General features: G+C 41.0%; 1 long non-coding RNA gene across 1 annotated transcript in view; it reads left to right on the top strand.

Annotated features, from left to right (window-relative positions):
• LOC148149862 (uncharacterized) overlaps positions 1-21,558 on the top strand; it is a 72,513-nt gene that overhangs the window by 34,715 nt on the left and 16,240 nt on the right. The window contains exon 2 of the long non-coding RNA XR_015757149.1: positions 7,719-7,848. This is a non-coding gene — a long non-coding RNA (uncharacterized LOC148149862). The remainder of the gene's footprint in view (positions 1-7,718; positions 7,849-21,558) is intronic.

Below are 21,558 nucleotides of genomic sequence, written 5' to 3'. Positions count from 1 at the left end.
AGATGTGAGCTGTGTGCGCCATTGGTGCCCAATACAGGGGTCCATAAGCAATGAGCTGAAATCACCAGGGGCTCACTCTGGTTTCAGTGCTGAGACTTCTCAGTGTCTACCACTGTCAGCAACTGGTACAATAGAAAGCTGCACATTAATGAGATGAGTTGTGCAATAAGATAGTTAACAAGCATCAAGCTCCTCCTTAATGGGCAACTTGCCATTACCTCATGAGAATCTCACGTCAAAACTCAGAACTTAGATGCAGTAAAATGTTCTTAATGTTGAGTCAGGCCTTCGTGGTGATTTTGCCATGTTTCTTGCCACAGTCCATGTCACTCAGGTCCTGATAAGATTCTGCCCTGTGTCTAAAGATTTCCCTTTCTTATTTTTTATATTATTTATTCATTTTTTAAAATTTTTTAAATTCTTTTTTATTTTATAATTTTAATGTTTTAAAGTTTTATTTTGTATGGGAATTGTGTTATAAATATGTGTTGAATATGATTTCAGACATTTACTCCCACCTACTGGCACAGTTTTGAATACCAGGCAGAAAGGAACTGAAGTTCGTAGTGCATAAATAAATGTACATATTTGAAAGCAGCTTGTTTGTCAGGATTTCTCCTTTCAACAAAACCCGGAAGGAAGATAGTTACAAATATTTCAAGAAGTTTTGAAAATATTTCTGGTTTGCTGAATATTATTCTATTCGCTAAGTTATTAGAAAGTGGAGGCAGCTATTTATTGAGGTGGTGACATGATGGTATTATTACTGGATTAGCAAATCCAGGATAATGCTCTTGAGAGAAAAACAGAAATTGCTAGAAAATATCAGCAGATTTGTCAGCATCTGTGGAGAGAAATCGGAGTTAATGTTTTGGGTGAGAACCCTTCAGAACTCTGAATAAGGTTCATTGAATAAAAGTTAGTCTAATGGTGACTGTGTGATTATCTTCCTTAAAAAATCACTAATGCCTTTTAGGGAAGGAAAATTGGCATCCTTATCATCTACCCTTAGAGGCATAGCAATATGAGTGACTCTTAACTTCCCTCTGACCCAGTAGGTTTGTTCCATTGAGCCATTACAGTCTAATGGAGCTGGTTCCACTATCTGGCTGCAACCAAGGCAGCAGAAACAACAATGACACACAGTGTTGTTGATTCTGCCCCCTACAGTCTTCCTGATTAACAGCAGCAGACTTCTGTCAAAGCTGGGAGAGCTGTCCAACAGATTAGTCAAGCAAAAGCCTGACATAATCAATCTCATGGACTCATACCTTGCAACCAATGTCTCAGATACCATCATCTGGCCAGAGGTGGTAGCACAGTGCTAGACAGTTGGCAGGAAGTACTTCTGGAAGTCTTCGATGTTGGCTCTGGACCACATGAAGTCTCACAACAGCATGTAAACATAGGTAAGAAAATATCCTGCTGGTTATTACCCATACGAGTTCTCCTCCATGTTGAACAAAACTTTCAGAATTCTGAGGAGCACAGGGGCACAGAATGGGTGGGCAATTTCAATGTCCATCAAGTAGCACCACTATTGACCAAACCTACTGAGTTCTGAAGGGCATAACTGTTAGACTGGGTCTGTGGCAGGCTGTGAGGGAACTAACAAGGGGGAAAATGTACTTGAATTCATTCTCACCAGTTTATCTATTGCAGATGCACATGCCCATAACAGGATTGATATGAGTGACGACTTCACAGTGTTTGTGGACACAAAGTCATGCCTTTACATTGAAAATACTCTCTACCATTTGTGTGATGTTGCTACTGCACTGAGTGGTATTGATTCAGAACAAACTTAGAAACTCAAGATTCAAGCTGTGGTGTGGACTATCAGCAGCATCCAAACATTCTGTAACTTGAATACCAGGCATAATCCCCACTCTGCCATTACCATAAAGCCAGGGGATCAAGCTGGCTCAATCCAGAGTGCAGGAGGATGTGTGAGAAACAGCATTAGGCATACCTAAAAGTGAGATATCAACCTGGTGAAGCTCCAACACTGGGCTACTTGCATTCCAAGCAGCATAATCAGCAAATGATGGACAGAGCTAAGAGATCCTATAAGCAATGGATCAGATCTAAGTTCTGGAGTCCTGTCACATCCGATCATATTACTGGAGGGAGAGACTCTACAAATAACACCATCCTCAATGATGTGAGAGCACAGCAAGTCAGTGAAAAAGACAAAACTAAAGCATTTGCAAACATCTTCAGCCACAAGCGCCAAGTGGATGATTAATTTTGACATCATCCTAAGGTCCCCATCATCAGCCAATTTTATTCACTCCAAATGAAATCAAGACCAACCTAATGGCACTGGATACTGCAAAAGTGATTGGCCCTGACAACACTCCAGCAATAGTACTGAAGACTTGAGTTCCCAGGCAACATCTTCCAGAACAGCTACAATACTGGCATCCATGCAGCATAATAAAATTGCCCAATATGTCCTGTCTACAAAAGGCAGGATGAGTCAAACTGACCAAATACATCCCACCGATCCATTCTGAATCCTCAGCAAAGTGATGGAAGCTGTTATCAACAATGTTATTAAATGAAACTTATGTTCAAGAATGTTCACTAAATTTGAGTTCTGCCATGTCTATGTAGCTGATTACCACCTTAGAACGTAGATGCAATAATGGACAAAAGACTGAACTGAAGAGAGAAATGGAAGAAGAATGCACCCATTCATTCAACTTCAGTCCAACTAATTTCTTCAACACCTTTTTTCCCCATGAATAATGATCTCCTTCACTCCTCTTTACAAGATCTTTGTTTTCTCCAACACTTCAGTAAAGTTATTTTCTTCTCTGAGGGCAGAACCAAAGTGATGGCTTAATTGACAAAAAAAAAAACACTGAAATAACTGTGGATACTGCATATTAGAAACAAAAGCAGAAATTGCTGGAAAAACTCAGCAGGTCTGGCAGCATCTGTGGAGAGAAATCAGAGTCAATGTTTCAGGTTCAGTGAGCCTTCTTCAGTACTACACTATTAACCCTCGCTGCCAGCCTTGGCTGTACTTGCATTGTCATCTGAATTATATTCTTGAAGGCAATATTTATGTTACATCAGGCCACCATCCATCTGGGGTAAAGGCCAGCATGTTCCCAACACATAGGATGCTAAACTCCTCAGGCCAAGGCAACATTCACATCCAAGCACCGTCTGCAAGGCACAAGTGAGTGCGAAGGAATACTGCCCTCTTGCCCAGATAAATACAGATCCAAAACTCTCAAGAAGCTCAACATCATCCAGGATAAAGCAGCCTGCTTCACTGGCACCACATCCAGAAAAAAAATAGTGCCACCACCGGAGGTGTTCAGTAGCAGCAGTGTATACCATCTACAAGATGCAGGGCAGAAATTTACTGAAGATCCTTAGACAACACCTTCCAAACACACAATTACTACTATCTACAAGGTGAAGAGTGGTAGCTACATGGGAACACCATCACCTGCAAGTCCTCCTCCAAACTGCTCACAATCCTGACTTGGAAATATATCACCATTCCCTCAGTGTCATTGGATAAAATTCCTGGAACTGCTTCCATAAGGGCATTGTGGCTCTACCTACAGTACATGAACTACAGCCATCCAAGAAAGCAGCTCACCACCATTTTCTCAAGGACATTTATGGATGGGCAATAAATGTGGCCAACCAGTGATAACCATGACCCACAAGTGAATTAAAAAAAATCTTAAATCCACGATCAGCATTATTTCTGTTCAAGTTAAAGTTGATGTTGTATCTTCTCTTGCTATTTTATTTTAATTGAATGTGGTGTCTATGCTATCTGTGATAGCTGGGCATGCCATATGTTGTTATATCAACCACTGGAGACTTATATTTGGGCTAGAGTGCTGCCAAAAATCCTCCTCTCTGTTCTGAACTATAGTTGTATCTATTTCAAGGATAAACCACCAAAGAGACTTCACAAGAAGAGGCATTTGTTTTACACAATAAGACATATTTTCCTGGATGATAGCAATGGGTACAAGTTACATTGACTTATTAGGTATAACTGTAAAGATAGGAGTCAAGATGATTCATCAGCTTCCATCAGGACTGTTCTCTACCCAAAGAATGAATGATATGGGTAGAGATTGGGTGGAGCTTAATGAAGTTTCAATACTAATTCATTCAGAAGCATTACCTTATGCTACTTCTGCAACACAAGCATTTTTCCCATAGTTAATATTTATACATTCAGAAATATAAAATGACATTAATATTCATCACTAGCCCTTCACCCTCCAAGTGTCTGACTTCACAATTTCAGGTGGTCTGAAGATTAAACAGTTCTTCCAGAACATATTCCCTTCACACTTGGAAGGTTGGTCAGTCTTTGGCTGGAGAATGGTTGACATTCATTCTATCAATCATTTCTTTGCTGGAGGATCTTTTATCTCTTTACTGTTCTTCAGCGAGAGTGTTACTCCTACTAAATCCAGTAGCAGGTCCAATAAGTCATCTGGAGGACCCTTAATCTCCTGAGTTTGCTTTGCAGAGGAACTTTATTCAAGTAGTTGCCCTGTAACATGTTTAATCTCATGGAAGTCCATCATGGAAGACATCTGCTCTGTTGAAAAATATATCTGTTTTCTCACTGTATCCTGGATTTTTTAGATCATGAAATTTCTAATTTTAGATTATGTTCTGAAGCTGTGAAAATTGCTCTGGCTTCCATGGAGTTGCATAAAGTTTATTGGTTTAGTTTAAGGAAATCTTTACTTGCAGTCTGCTTGTATATCTATGTTGAAGCCAGTAAACTCTGTAGTTTGACTTGTTGAGTTGGTTGGACATCATCAGTAGTCCAGTGTAGATACCTTCCTGGTAAATAGACATTTTCACATCTTCATGTAAGGGGTTGGAGAGAATTGCACAAATTGAGTCTTCGGTCTGAGTGGATTGTAACATTGCAGACTTTATTCAACCTTGTAGAAAGTGAGGACTGCAGATACTGGAGATCAGAGTCAAAGGGTGTGGTGCTAGAAAAACACAGCCGGTCAGGCAGCATCCGTGCAGCAGGACGGTCAACGTTCTGAGCATAAACTATTATCAGGAATTCCTTTTTGACTTTATTCAAGCTTGTACCAATGCAGCATAGGAGAGGTCTCAGAATCAAGCTCTGCCAGCTCCAGTTCAAAATAACATATTTAAACATTTTTACATTAAAATGCTTGCATGCAACATTGATTAAAAAATAAAAATTAAAGTCAACTATTTCATGCAAGAGTAAACTGTATTTTGTATCCTATATCTCGTGGATGTCACAAGCCTTGTGGCTTATGCTGCCATTCTTCTGATTGTATCTGCCCTTCTGCTTTTATATGCACTTTATGATACAATTTGTTTGCACCATCTGTGATTTATACACTGGACCGAAGGGTTTGTTTCCATGCTGTACATCTCTATCACTCTATGCAACTGATATTACGTGATTATCTGGATTTCCTTCATGGCCTCTGGCCTTTAAAAAACTACTGACTGTCCTTCCTCGAGGTCATTAGGTTAATCTGCCTACACTGCCCAGCATTTACTTACCTCAGTGAATTGCTCACCTAAGTTGATCACTGCCTTCCATCTGTCACAGGTACCATCACCTACCTTTTAAATTATCCCAATCTTGTACCTGTCTGCTGTTCTTCACATGGCACCATAGCACTGCTGCTTACCTCAGGTTTTCCTTGTCACTGATAATTCTTATTTGAAAGATGAAGAAATGAAATGTTGAGTTTGAAGTTGTATTGGTTTATCATCATGCATCTGAATCAAATCTGCCATATCAATGGGTCGTTAGCTGTCTGAACAACTTCAGTTAAAGATTTCTCAGTGAGGTTAATTGGGGTGTACGACTCATTCTTGTTCTTAGTATTTGCCTATTTGGCAAATTTTGCTGATTGTTGTCATCTGAATGCCCTTCAGTGATGATAGGAACTAAGAACAATTCAATAACACGGGCAAAGTGTAAAACTTCCCTCCAGTGGGGAGTATGAAACAATTCTCCAATACCAATCCCAATAGATTATTTTTTCTTGGGTTTCACCATGGGTTTAGAAAGCCCAATAAAACCTTCTACCAGTTGCATCTTGAATGATTTGTTCCTGGAAAATCATTTTCTTGGATGTTGTTGAACTCCTTCTGCTTTCTAAGAATTTGAGGCCTAAACAAACATGCTAACTGAACGTGAGAAGTATTTATTGTGAATTACATAAGCATTTTCAACACTATTATGCTCTTTGTGTTTACAGTATTACTTACACCCTTGTACTTGCAGGTTATTTGAATCTTATCATGTTGTTTTATCTTTTTAAACTTATTTCTGTTTCTGTAGCCATGGTATTTGATTTGATAGGACAGAGGCACTCACACCTGTATCAAACTTAAAAATCAATGGAACGCCCATTGACATCCATAAGTTCTATTACATTCATGTCAGTTGGATCACCAATTTCCCTGAGCAGTACCTCTCATATTGTTTCCAATGGTGGATGCTGTACTGTGTTGAGCTCTTTGCATTTTTAAACACCACCACTTTTGCTACTCTGTGCTACTCCTGGAAGTGGTCTTTAGCTTTACAGATGCAAGATTCCCTTGGACGCTGTGCACATGAGGTATTTTTGTTCCACAACACTGACACTTAGCATCTGCTGTTTTATATACCTTTTTTGACAGCTCGTCACATAGAATGTTTGCACCTTTATAAAATGGGTAGGTTCTGTTGCTCTCCTGTTGTGATGTTGTCCTTTCCTCAGGAGTTCCCTGTGAATTTTCTTGGCTTCTGCATTTGGCACAGTTTGAATAGCTTTGTTCAAAGTCAAATTTTCCCTGCACTGTGATAAGTCTGGCAAGGACTTGTCAACAATTCCAACAATAATGCTGCCTCTAATGAATTCTGATTTCGAAACTCTAATGTCACAATTTGCTTCTGATCTGTGGAGGTAATTCATGACTCAAATCAAGTCACCATAGTCTTACCAGACGATAGGGCTGCTCTCTCATTAGAGAGAGATGACTGGTGGTGATTTAACATGAGGGGCACCAAACCACAGGCGAGGGGAGAGGTTGAAAAAGAGAATCTTTCAAGGTAATCTCAGCAGGGATGGGGGTAGTTCATGAAACTATCCATGGAATCCCCGGACACTGAAATCTACTGTTAAACCCTTTTTCTGTCAAGAATCTTATGTAATTTCAGATTGAGCCAAATATCAAAAACTGTTAGAACTTCTTCAATGAATCTGTGCCATCTTTTATATTTTGGTGATTTATCAGTAGGACCTACTGAATACAACAGTGTACTTGCTTGTTCAGCCTGGAGAGTTAGTCTTTAATTTTGAAGGATTCTACAGCTAACAGAGTTAGTCCCGAAGGAGTGTCACCTCAGGCTTGAAATATTAACTCTGTTGCTCTTTCTGCAGATGCTGCCAGACCTGCTGAGTTTCTCCAAAATGTTTTATTCTTGTTTCAGAATTCTAATGTCTGCAGGATTCTAATTTTATTTGTCAAATTTTGCATTCTCTTTGAGTTTCTCCGCCATTGTATTTTTTTAGAAGCATTATCTCTTCTTCCATTTCTTCTTAATGTGATGATTAACGTGTATCCCTTTAAAGCTATTTCACATGTATAGCATCTTGGTGCTGTTTCTCTATTTCTTTCAAAGATTTAATCCATTTTGTAATGTGTAAGTGCTACATGTTTTACAGGTTTCAACCGTGTTAATGGAATCACACAACATTGATAAAGGAACTTGCCAGCACCCTTTAAACAAATTTGTTTCGTTATAAAATCTGGCACTGCCGACCCATCAATACAGTCTTCCAAGCAAGATATCGGGTAGGAGTCTGCATTGATCTTTCTGTAGTAGATGCAGAAATGGTTGAACCATCAGATTTAGGCACTAACACTACTGGGGAACTCCAACTGCTTTGACTAGGTTCAATTGGGTAGTTTTCAACATATATTAGATTTCTATTTTCACCTGAATCTGAATCTCTATCCGAAGTGATAAGGATGATGTTTTATAGAAGAGGATTCTCCTCTCTCCACATTGTGTATGGCTGAAGTTGTACATTTTTGTTTGGCCCTACAAACTCCTCTAAATTCCATGAGTAAACCTTAGTAGATCTTTTCACTTTTCTGCCTCTACATATCAAAGCATTAAGCCTAACCCTCTCGAATATCCAGTGTTACTTAACTAACACAGATACATAAGAAGAGTCATTCATGTGAGACTATAGTCCTAAAATCTTTCTTTGATTTTCATACATTTCCCTTACCTCACAGCCATTAACTAATTCCAAAGGACTAAAATGACTTGACTTATTCATATGGGAAACAAAGTAACTTCTAGTCCTTTGTCCCAATCATGAGGATATTCATGACAGTGTACCCTACTCATCATTTGTTTGGAGTTTGAACGTACCTTTCTAAAGCTCCTCGTATCTCTAAATGATAGGCAAAAGACTGTGACTGTATTTATACACAGGCTGCTCATAACTTGCTACAATGCTTTAGATGTGAAATTGGAACTTGCTATCCATTGGTAATCCATACCAAATAAAAAACTGGATTACTACTATTCAATTATTGCTGAGTGTTTTCAAGGGAAAGGCATCAGCGAATTGAGTAGTTACATCCATAATAGTAAGGATACATTGGCATCCTACTTTGGTTTTCTCAGAGGTACCCTACAGTATGGAAACAACAAATCCACACCAAACTTCTGAAAAGTAACCCACCCAGCCCCATTCCCTTACCCTATTACTCTACATTTACCCTGACTAATGCACCTAACAATCGGAACACTATGGGCAATTTAGCATGACCAATTCACCTAACCTGCACATCATTGGATTGTGGGAGGAAACCAGAGCACCTGGAGGAAACCCACGCAGTCACGGGGAGAATGTGCAAACTCCACACAGACAGTCGCCAAAGGCTGAGATCGAACCAGGTCCCTAGCGCTGTCAGGCAACAGTGATAACCACTGAGCCACCATGTCGCCCACTTCTGTTAAGATCCTACACATTCACCAACACCGTCCCAAATGTTTCCTCAAAAATTAGGAGTGAAAATTAAAGGTACCCATTTTACTGTAAATTACCTGGCACATGTGGTATATTTTATAGCTGTGTGAAGACCAGGCCAACATAAATATTGAATTCCATGTGCTTCAGTTTTCTGGATTCTGACCTGGTCTACTATAAGCATGTCCAGTACTCTCTCAGCTTCAACTTAATTCTGGATCATTGTGGCTGAGCCACAGTCAGAGAGGACATTTTTGAACAGTTCCTTCAGGTTATCCCAATCCCTAACAGTTTTCAGAAAACCAGACGTCTGTGTTACCAACTTGATCTCTGACAATGTACTTTGTTTAACAATTGCTCTGGTCACTAATAATACAGGAAAAATTCCTGAAGCCTCTTTCATGTAACTGTTCTGTTTCCTTGACTTCACTTTCTATTGGAAAAATTACAGCTTTTATCCCTGGCTAATTATTCTCACGGGATAAGTTAGCTTTGTCCATGGGTAAACCATGGACGATCCTAACAGTTACCATTTCAAACATTAGGTCATGCTGTAGGTGTACTCAATATAAAGGTAGTAGGATAAAAATTCTGCTAATGCTTTTTACGAAAACGTACTTGTCTCATTTCATGAGTTAGGACTTTTTCCTTTGGACAAGAATTCTTTTCAAATCACAGTTACCTTGTTTAAGTTGTCTCTATTAACAACAGTGATTATACTTGGTCTCTGCTGCAGTCAGAGTTCCATTCTCTGAACTGACCTTGTATAAATCCTATGGCTTTAACTAATGGCTTCCAGCTAGTGACAGTGGACACCTTTAAGCTTTTGGACATGACATCTACCCTCATCACCTTCTTTGCTGAGCTGACGGAGAGGTCGTCAGGCATTCCCAGCTGTCCTTTCTCATCCCTGATGATTTTCTCACCTTTTATCATCCCAACTTTTATTCTCAGGCCTATAGAGCTGATGGTAAAATGGTTTGAATTTGTCGACCAGTTCACAATTATCAACTAGTTCCACTGCCTGTCTTGCTGCTGCAAACTGCTGGTTTTATCTGTCACTTCTTACCATTGGAGGGAATGATTTTTCAAATTCTTCTGAGAAAATTACCTCTCTAGTATTTCATACCCCGGAGGTGCTGGCTTGATCATTAATACCACAGCCAGCAGTCAAAGTTATTGAGACTCACTCCCATAAATCCTATATAGATCTGCCCAGGCTGCTTTGGGATATTTCAAAATTCCTGCCTGCAAGCTTCAGGGATCAACTGGTATGCACTGAGAACTGCTTTTATAGGCACTTCTTAATTTAAAGACATTTCCTCAGAAAGCGAATCATAAATGTCAGAAGCTTTTCTTGCCTATTAGCTTGGCACAAGCAATGCCCAGTTATTTTTTTGCTGCTTCACGTACTTAGCTGTATTTTCAAAAGAAATGAAAAATATGCCCCAGAGCCCTTTTCACCAACTGTTGGGAGGAATTTCACTAATTTGACCAAACCACCCAACATTCCCCACCCCCGCAGTGGATCTTGAATAACACTCAATCTGTATCAGAACATTCCCTGGAGTCATTTACCTGCTTTTAGTTTCAGCCTTTCAAGCTTGTGTTCTCTCTTTATCTCTCTCTCTCTCTCTGTGTCTCACTCTGTACTTTCTCTTGCCTAAAATGTCCTTTCTCTTTCTTTTCTCCCCCCAAATTCAGACTTTTTAATTTTTATTTCCAATTTTACTTCACGCTGCTTCATCTGCAATTGAATTCTCACTAATGCAATAGACTCTGCATCAAGTTTGTTTTGCTGTTCTTCAAATTACAACTGTTGTGCTATTACCTCAACTACTTGCAAGTTCCTACTGTTAATTCTAACTCTGACTTTCTAGCCAATTCAAATAGTCTACCATTGATTACTCTTCATAAATCTTCTACTTCTAGAACTACTGCCAAAGCCATTTTGATGTAATAATGCACAAGAAACTCTGTTTATCATATTCAATTATTGCCATCACATTTCTAATTAAACAATGTCCTTGTTGAGTATCCCACTATGACCTTCCACTTTTAATTATGTCTGAGGCTGGACATGTGTCCTATCATTCTCATCCCATGAATCCAAAGATCGCAACGTCAAATGAAAATACTTTCTCTAGTTACTGAGTTGACCAATTAAATATCTCATCTATATCAGGTTTTAAACAAAATATTCTGTCAAACAGGATTCTTAATAAACTATGGATTTGTTATCAAAGGAAAGCTTATTAAATAATGATGCAATGATTGGTAAACACACAGAGTTAGGAATACAGAAGTATAAATGCGTTTCTATCTAAATAACCCCAAGACACACATGTAACAGAAACATACACATCAGGGGAAAAAAAAAGTCTGATTTGTCTGCAGAGATTGGTTTTCCCTAAGACTTTGGCCAATAGATTACTATTGACGGCATAAGCATAAAGCATTGGATATTCTGGAGTCCTTAACTTTGATGTTCCAGGATGTAGATTCAATTCATTAAAATCACACACGGTTATCTGTGAAGTCCTGCAGATTCAATTTGTTTGGGAAACACAACCTTGAGATGTTCTTTCAATAATTTCTGAAGGAATAAATAGGTTTCACCCTGCATTGATGTACAAGGTGTTCTTTTCCAGAAATGGCAGGATGTTCATAGCAAGCTTTTCTCAAACTCAGTTTGTTCTTAGGAATCATGGAAAGGCAGTTGAAAGAAATCATCAATGCCCACAGCTGACTTTCAATGGTCTCTTTTACAGAAACCACTCCATATAAGTCAGCCAAACTTGAAATAAATCCCTTTTTCCACAGCTCTTTAAAACCTATGTCTTGCAAGCAATATTGAGTGTTGCTTCCGTCCTCAACTATTTGAGGCTGCTGACTCACTCTTAAAGCAACCATCTTCCGAACGTGACAAATTGCTTTTCTTCTAAAATTATTTTCTTCAGTGACAAAGTTTTTGCCATTGTTACCTTGACATATTTACGTAGTGCTCATCACTGATCACTGTATTTATGTTACAGTACCAACCACTGATGATTCGTGGTTGATGTACAGTGCTGCTACCAGTCTTCATTTCTACTATTTTAAAATAAACAAATCAAATATAATTAGGGTCTAATTATTAACTAATATAATTCAGTTCCTACGGGGAATTGAAACAAAAGCCAAATCACAAAAGAAATTGATGCATTTAAATTTAATGAATTTCATTAAAACCTACTGTATCACAGTTGAAAATATTTCACACAGCAAATTATAATCTCACCTATTCCTCAATACCATCAATATACAGTTAATCGAAATCAAGAGATCATTCCCTTCCTAATCTGATCTGTCGGCTGCCTTAGCTGCTTCTTAGATTTTCTCAGCTTTGAATAGCCAATGCTATTCCTAACCAAACACTCCTGGTCTGGAGGTTTTCACAAAATGAAACCTTATACTGAGGTTACATGTCCCTTTAACTATTCCAACAAACCCCTTTGACTGGGAGAAACTATTCTTACCACTGATTTTAGGTAGGTCTCTTTTGATTTGAACTTCGAAGGTTTTAACTGAAAATAAACTAAATGACTTGCTCATATTAGCTACTGCTTAATGTTTAAAGATGTTCCTTCTCCTGTCATAACGCCCAACAATATAAACAAACTTCCATTTACTCCCTTGGAGGACTTCAGCCCATTGAGTAATGTTTTAAACTGCTGCTTCTTATTCCAATCCAAACCAGAAGCTTTCTGAGCTGAGCTAATAGACTGGAAAGAAAATGTAAATCATACAAGTGACCAATAGCCTGTTGACTGTATCCCAGCAACAAAGGTTAGCCATCCACTGATTCCCCCATCAAGGGGCACCGCTGCCTTGTCAGAGATGGGGTTGATCTTGCTTATGAGCTCCTCAACTTGTATATTTTCCAGACGAGATAAAGAGTAAGTGAGAACTCCATTTCAACACATGCCACCTGTGTCCCCCTCCCAACTTATCCCCCCCACTCCATTTTCTTTTTACCCCATGGATATGTGGGTTCCAGAGTCAGGATCATTTGCTTACTTTACAGGTCCAGAATGGGGCTCAGGGTCATGTGCTGAGTCAATAGGCTAAAAAGTGTGGGCCTCAGGGTCACATGCTGACTCGACAGGCCCATAGTGAGGCTCAGGATCATGTGCTGATTTGACAGGCCTAGTGCCATATTGTGTCCATGTCCTGATACAACACACATACACAAAGGTGTCGTCAGGGGGAGGGGGAGCACAGGCTCAAGGCCAGAAGGGGGGCCACTTGGAGCTGCTGCCTCCAAATGTTTTGCTTCCTTCAGCTCCATTCTTCCCCATGACATTCTGTCCCAAACTCACTGGCAGTTGGAGTAAGTCTCCTTGCCATATTTGCAGTGGGAGAGAGGTGTGGGGGTGCATCCTGAGTGGCTTTGATAGTCTTTAAGGTGTGAGTGCCTCTAATTATCCTCAAATAGCCTCTTCCTCTGTGTGGACCTGGCATTTAATGCCCCCCACCATCTTAAAAGACACAGTAGTCAGGTATTTTCTTACTTCACCATAATCTTCCCCCGCCTCCCCCCCCAACCCCTTGCCTTTGAGAAACAATAAGACTTTGTGCAGGATGGAGTAAACATTGTATATGCTGGCCTAGCTGAGATCAAGCAGAGGTGATCACCCAGTTGTGAAGTTGGGGGAGGAGCAGAGCCAACAGAATGAAAGGCAGGACGTACAATAATATGTAATGCAGGAACATCCCATATACAGTAAGCCCTTTCTCTAAAGCCTGCCTGCTTGGTCCTAAGGAATAACACAACTTCCCTTGTACATTCTTGAGGCTGGAACATTGGATGAAGGACTGACAATACTAGCCATGGTTTCACACAAGCCTCAATAGTCTCTTCAAGCCAAATATAGCTCTAACACCTCATTTTCCCATCACTAAGTGAAAGGTTGACAGTGTAGTGATTAGAACGAGGTCAGCCAGGTGGAGGTCGTAGAATATAAAATTCCTGATTAGGGCTGTTAATCTGGTCCAGTCAGGGAGCCCTGGCTGACAGACCTAAGCAGGAGTGTCAGAGGTTCTGGTCACTCTAGGAGCTGGCTGTGTGCTAGCTGGGTCAGAGTCATGTACTATGCACTATCATTTACAATGAAGAGTGACTTAGTGATGAGATACTGGCTCTCATGGAATTATTTCCAATAGAGTCATGGGGATAGTAGGAGTGGAAGAAGCTGGTACTTCTCCCATAGGTTTTGGAGGGTCCTGACCTAGCACAAATGGAGTTGCCATCTTGGCTAGCAATGAACATTTCCTGTTTTGAAAAATAATGTTTTGAAGAATGTAAAGTGAAAACCAATAATCTTCTCCCAGTCAGAGAGAGATGGAAATAGAGAGAGAAACTACATTGGTTGACAGAGGGAGGGAATTGATGGTTACAAGCAGGTGCAGGGAAGACCTCTGGAGGGATAGGTCGCTTTGCGTCTGGTCTTCTCCTCCAGAGGGGAAGGACCGTCTTCACCTGAATAATTAGGACTATTCAGGCATTCACTCAATCTCCCAAAGGTCTCTTCAGGAGGAATTCAATTGAAATAGCCCAATCTTCAGTGAGCACCTTTCACTGGCCCATGAAGGGTTGTTAATCCAAGTTTTTCCACAATATACATACACACATAATTATGCTCCTTCAGAGCAGAGGAGACAGAGGTGTGGTAGGGGGAAACATGCAGAATAGAATAGAATTCCTAATGTGCAGAATGAGGACACCAAGTCTGCAGCAACCCTCCAAGGGTTATCTCACACGGACCCAGCCCCCAAGCCCAATTGCAATAATTCAAAGTTTAGCCTTGACTGATCCACCTAACCTGCACATCTTTGGACTGTAAGAGGAACACCCAGTGGAAACCCATGCAGACATGGGGAGAATGTGCAAACTTCACACAGTTGCCAGAGGCTGGAATCAAGCCAGAGTCCCTGGTTCTGTGAGGCAGCAATGCTAAACAATACTGTGCCACCTCTCAATACATGATTGACATATAAAACATAGATAGAATAGGCAGGAAAGAGCATGTCTTGTTGGTGGAGGGATCAAGGACTGGAGGTATGGATTCAAGATAAGGGGTGGGATATTTAGAAGGGATGTGAGGAGAGAATTTTCACTCAGAAGGTGTTGGGAATCTGGAACTCACTGCCTTATGGGTGGTTAAAGACAGAAACCATTATAACCTTTAAGAAATGTTTAGATATGCACTTGTGTCACAAAGGTATACAAGGCTATGAACCAAGTGCTAGAAAATGAGATTCAGATAGTTATTGTTTTTGATTGGTGGAGACTCAATGAGCCAAAGAGCCTTTTGCCGTGTTGTAGACCTCTATGACTCTACTTCTGCTCTTCCCTTCCTGACACCCTCTTTCTGCAGCAAAAACGCAGAAAAGATGCAGAGAGCATCCAAATCCTGATGAGAAAGTTTTGCAAAAATCTTCCACTCAACATTTTCTTTCTCTTCATTCTGCTTTCAAGTCAGTGAGCTAGCAGTTCAGTGGTCATGTAACCTTGACTGTCCCCTTCTGTCTGTCTGTCTGTTTGTCTGCCTTGTTCTCTCCCACCAGTAGTCCACAGGTTTCCAGTATCGGCAGGAACAACACTGATATTTTCTTCTTCAGGGGCCCAGCATGGCAGCCCACTCTACTCTTCAGCTCCTGTTGCAGGACCTCAGTCGGTGAGCAGTATTCAGGACCCAGCTTCCAAGTTACACATTCCAGTTCTCAGCACCAAACATTGTGTGGGAGGTTAGAGAGATGGATGGGAGTTGGAGAGGTCTTCACCCCTCCATTCTGAACACATAGCTTTGAATGGATTCTCCTCTCTCGACTGAGCCCAAGGGTTTATCTAATGAGCAGCATCGAATGATAAACCACTAGTGTCTTACACAACAGGATGGAGCTTACTGCATACAAGCAGGAACTACAAGTTACATTGCAATTTCAATGCAATTACGAAGACTATCGGGAGCCAGTGATACAGTCATAGATTCTTACAGCATGGAAACAGACTCTTCTGTCAAACTCATCCATGTGAACCAAATTTCCCAAGCTAAACTAGCCCCATTTGCCCATGTTTGGCCCAAATCCCTCTAAACCTTTCCTATTCATGTATCTGTCCAAGTGTCTTTTAAATGTTGTAACTGTACCTGTATCTATCACTTCCTCTAGCAGTTCATTCCACATATGGACCAACCTCTGTGTGAAAATGTTTCTTTTCAATCTTTCTCCTCTCCCCTTAAAATTATGCCCTCTACTTTTGAACTCACTAACCCCAGGGAAAAGACCTTTGTTATTCACCTTCTCCATGTCCCTCATGATTTCATAAACTTCTCTCAGGTTACCCCTCAAACTCCTATGCTCCAGTGAAAAAAGCCCCAGCCTATCCAACTTCTCCTTTCAACTCAAACCCTTTCATCCCAGTAACATCATTATAAATCTTTATTGCATCCTCTCCAATTTAGTAAATCCTTCCCATAGCAGAGCGACCAGAACTATACACAATACTCCACCAGTGACCTCACCAATGTCCTGTACAACCACAACATGATGTCCCAAGTCCTATCCTCAATGGTCTGAGCAATGAAGGCAAGCACGCCAAACGAAGATGACACATTAATTTCCACAGGGGCCTCATGTGAGGCTGCTTCCTCTCCACCTAAAAACTGTGTATCTTCATCAGGGGTTTGGATCGAATTTCAACGTTAACTCCTTTGCAACTATCAGCTCTTTTAACAAGGCAAACATTTAGCTCTACTGCTTGAGAATTGAGTACCGTCTGGGCAAAGAAAAGAGAAAATCTTTTAACTGAACCTCAGGAACAACCAACGTTTGAGATGACTCCACTTCACTACAGAGGTCCTCATTGAACTCTGCCATCGTTGTTGTCTCAACTCCAACCTGGGTGCAGAGCAAGGGCTGCCTTACCAGTGCCTGTGATGGTGAAAATGCTGCTAATCTGGCTCCCATTGGAATGCAGATATTCGCAATACCTCACCATTTGCAGCTCACTGCTGCTGAAAGGCAATCACTGAGATTCTCTGTGCAAAAGACAGATCCATTGCTCCATTTTGCTAACGGTAAGTTGGCCAAGTAGGCATGTACATTTGAAAGGATTGCAGGCTTCCCCATTGTGCAGAATGCTATTGATGGTACAGACATTGGTTAAAGTTTGAGGGTGGCATGGTGGCTCAGCGGTTAGCATTGCTACCTCACAGCACAAGGGACCCAGGTTTGATTCTGACCTGGGGTGACTGTCTGTGTGGAGTTTGCACATTCTCCCCGTGTCTGCGTGGGTTTTCTTCCACAATCCAAAGATGTGCTGGTCAGGCGAATTGGCCATGCTAAATTACCCATAGTGTTAGGTACATTCGTCAAGGGTAAATGTACGGGAATGGGTCCAGGTGGGTTACTCTTCCGAGGGTCAATGTGGACCTGTTGGGCCATAGGGCCTGTTTCCATACTGTAGGGAATCTAATCTTAAGAAAAGTGCCTCATTTCAACTCTGCCATGTTCTGGAACTGAAAGGGATTCTATTTTCTCCAATATACAATTGATCTGTGATGATTGGCAACACATCATACAGTTTATTCCAGGAATAAAATCAGTGAAAAAGTATAGATAGCATAGAGTCCTTAAAGTTTATAGACTCTTAGAGTCATAGAGATGTACAGCACAGAAACAGTCTCTTCAGTCCAACTCATCCATGCTGACCAGGTATCCTAAATTAATCTAGTCCCATTTTTCAGCACTTGGACAATATCCCTCCAAACTCTTCCTATTCATATACCCATCCAGATATCTTTTAAATGTTTGAATTATACCAGCCTCTACCACTTCCTCTGGCAGCTCATTCTATATACTCACTACCCTCTGTGTAGAAAAGTTGCCCCTCAGGTCCCTTTTAAATTTGTCCCCTCTCACCCTAAATCTATGCCCTCTAGTTCTGGATTCCCCCACTCCAGATAAAATACATTGTCTATTTACCCAATCCATGCCCCTCATGATTTTATAAACCTCTATAAGGTCACCCTCTCAGCCTCTGATGCTCCAGGTAAAACAGTCCCAGCCTATTCAGCCTCTCCCTGTAGCTCAAATCCTCCAACCCTGGCAATGTCCTTGTAAATCTTTTCTGAACTTTTTCAAGTTTCACAACACCCTATATGAGGGAGACCAGATTTTTTTTTAGTTATTTTAATAATTAACAATTGTTTTAATAATAGCTTAACAATAGACATGACAATCGAAGATAGCTTCAGAGATTGAAGCTGGACAGGAAGAAAAGGGAGGATTAGCTTAATGGCAATGATCTTAAATCAGTTAGATTTCACATAGTCTCGAAAAAGGACAAGACTAAAGGTTCTAAATTGAGGAAAGATCAATTTGCTAAGATGAGATGTAATTTTACAAAAGTGGACTGGAAACGGAGATTTAAAAGTAAGTGAGATACATTCAAGGAGGAGATAAAGGGAATTATATGTTCCTGCAGAGGGAAAAGGGTGTGTCGCAAGGATGGTGAAGAATTTACTCATTTGGATATGGCAGAAAAAAAGGGAAGTTTATGTTGGGTACTCAGATTGCAATACCACAGAAATTCTACAAGAATCAGGTGAATTGGCCATGCTAAATTGCCCGTAGTGTTAGGTGACGGGGTAAGTGTAGAGGAATGGGTCTGGGTGGGTTGCGCTTCGGCGGGTCGGTGTGGACTTGTTGGGCCGAAGGGCCTGTTTCCACACTGTAAGTAATCTAATCTAATCTAAAAATACAGAGATTAAACTAAAAGGGAAGTTAGGAATGCAAAGAGAGAACATTAAAAAGTAATAGTCAGTAAAATCTCGCAGCATCCCTGCATTTTCTGGACTGAGTTAATTCATGTCACAACACTAGAGGGAGAACTCCTTGCACTTGTGCAAATGCAATGTCAATGTCAGACCTTGTCAAAATGAGAGATGCCATTAAGTACAGTTCTGCTTTCCATTGCGCATTGTTATTATTGGAATTATGCATTATTGTTGCAGCTGATGTCTTATAACTCCCTTTTTTTCAATTAAATAACTTAATCGAAATGTTTGCAACTACGTAGAAAGTAATCATGCAAAGTCAGGTTCTTGTTACTGCTAAAACAAACATTGCAAATGTTCCTTTAGCAAAAGAATTACAATTGACAGTAATTTAAGGCATACTTTTTTGAAGGTATGTACATCAGATCACCACATGTAGAACAGGCCAAATTCCTGACACCACAAAAACGACATGGTGAAAGGAAACCCATAGAATCATTGCAGTGCAAATAGAGGCCATTCAGCCCATTGAGTCTGCACCAACCCTCCAAAGAGCATCGAACCCAGACCCAAATCCCACCCTATCCCTATAACCCCGTGTTTACCATGGCTAACCCACCTTGCCTGCATAGCTTTGGATTGTGGGGGAAACCAAGCACCCAGAGGAAACCCACTCAGACACAGGGAGAATGTGCAAATCCTGCACAGACTCTCAGCAGAGGCTGGAATCGAAACCGGGTCCATGACAGAGTGAGGCATCAGTGCTAATCACTGGGCCATGTGCCACTGTGCTGCCCATGTCAGAGGAAAAGAATAGGGGGTGCTGCTAACAGAGATCATGCCCACAGCCTTTGGAAACAATTCTGTGCCAGCCTCTTGAAAAATGTCCATTGAGGAGGAAGTGCTGGATGTCTTGAAATGCATAAAAGTAGATAAATCCCCAGGACCTGATCAGGTGTGCCCTAGAACTCTGTGGGAAGCTAGGGAAGTGATTACTGGGCCTCTTGCTGAGACATTTGTATCATCAATAGTCACAGGTGAAGTGCTGGAAGGCTGGAGACTGGCTAACGTGGTGCCACTATTTAAGAAAGGTGGTAAGGACAAGTCAGGGAACTATAGACCAGTCAGCCTGACGTCGGTGGTGGGCAAGTTGTTGGAGGGAATCCTGAGGGACAGGATGTACATGTATTTGGAAAGGCAAGGATTGATTAGGGATAGTCAGCATGGCTTTGTGGGTGGGAAATCATACCTCACAAACTTTTCTGATTTCTTTGAAGAAATAACAAAGCAGATTGCTGTGGGCAGAGATGTGGACGTGATCTATACGGACTTGAGTAAGGCGTTCGACAAGGTTTCTCATGGGAAACCGGTTAGCAAGATTCAATCTCAGGGAATAAAATGAGAACTAGCCATTTAGGTACAGAACTGGCTCAAAGGTAGAAGATAGAGGGTGGTGATGGAGGGCTGCTTTTCAGACTGGAGGCCTGTGACCAGTGGAGTGCCACAAGGATCAATGCTGGGTCCACTGCTTTTCATCATTTATATAAATGATTTGAATGTGAACATAGGAGGTATAGTTAGTAAGTTTGCAGATGACACCAAAATTGGAGGTGTAGTGGACAGCGAAGAGGGTTACCTCAGATTACAGCGGGATCATGATTTGATGGACCAATGGGCTGAGGAATGGCAGATGGAGTTAAATTTAGATAAATGTGAGGTGCTGCATTTTGGGAAAGCAAATCAGAAAGGACTTATACACTTAATGGTAAGGTCCTGGAGAGTGTTGCTGAACAAAGAGACCTTGGAGTGCAGGTTCATAGTTTCTTGAAAATAGAGTCTCAGGTAGATAGGATAGTGAAGAAGGCGTTTGGTATGCTTTCCTTTATTGGTCAGAGTATTGAGTACAGGAGTTGGGAGGTCGTGTTCCGGCTGTACAGGACATTGGTTAGGCCACTTTTGGAATATTACGTGCAATTCTGGTTTCCTTCCTAACAGAAAGATGTTGTGAAACTTAAAAGAGTTCAGAAAAGATTTACAAGGATGTTGCCAGATTTGGAGGAGTTGAGCTATAGGGAGGAGGCTGAATAGGGTGGGACTGTTTTCCCTGGAGCATCGGAGGCTGAAGGGTGACTGTACAGAGGTTTATAAAATCATGAGGGGCATGGATAGGATAAACAGACAAGGTCTTTTCTCTTGGGTGGGCGAGTCCAGAACTAGAGGGCATAGGTTCAGGGTGAGTGGGGAAAGATAGAAAAGAGACCTAAGGGGCAACTTTTTCACACAGAGGGTGGTGCGTTTATGGAATGAGCTGCCTGAGGAAGTGAGAGAGACTGATACAATTGCAACATTTAAAAGGCATCTGGTTGAGTATATGAATAGGAAGGGTTTGGAGGGATATGGGCCAAGTGCTGGCAAATGGGAAGAGATTAGGTTAGGATATCTGGACGAGTTGGACCGAAGGGTCTGTTTCCCTGCTGTATATCTCTATGACTCTATGACTCATAGGGGCTGCCAGGTGCCAGGACTGTTGTTTGGCCAGCAGGATACCACAACCAAAAATATCTTTCCTTTTCTTCCCTTCACTGTCAGCATTCCACGGGAACTGTTCCCTTGGTGAAACTCTGGTCTACTCCACCATCACTCCTAATGCTTCCTCACTCTTCCAAGGCATCTTTCCATGCAATTGGAGAAGGTGT

This window comes from Chiloscyllium plagiosum, unplaced genomic scaffold (assembly GCF_037043375.1).
Source record: "Chiloscyllium plagiosum isolate Xiang-an unplaced genomic scaffold, Cpla_swu_hap1 HiC_scaffold_5, whole genome shotgun sequence".
Taxonomy (NCBI): Eukaryota; Metazoa; Chordata; class Chondrichthyes; order Orectolobiformes; family Hemiscylliidae; genus Chiloscyllium; species Chiloscyllium plagiosum.
This window is presented reverse-complemented; position numbering and strand designations above follow the sequence as displayed.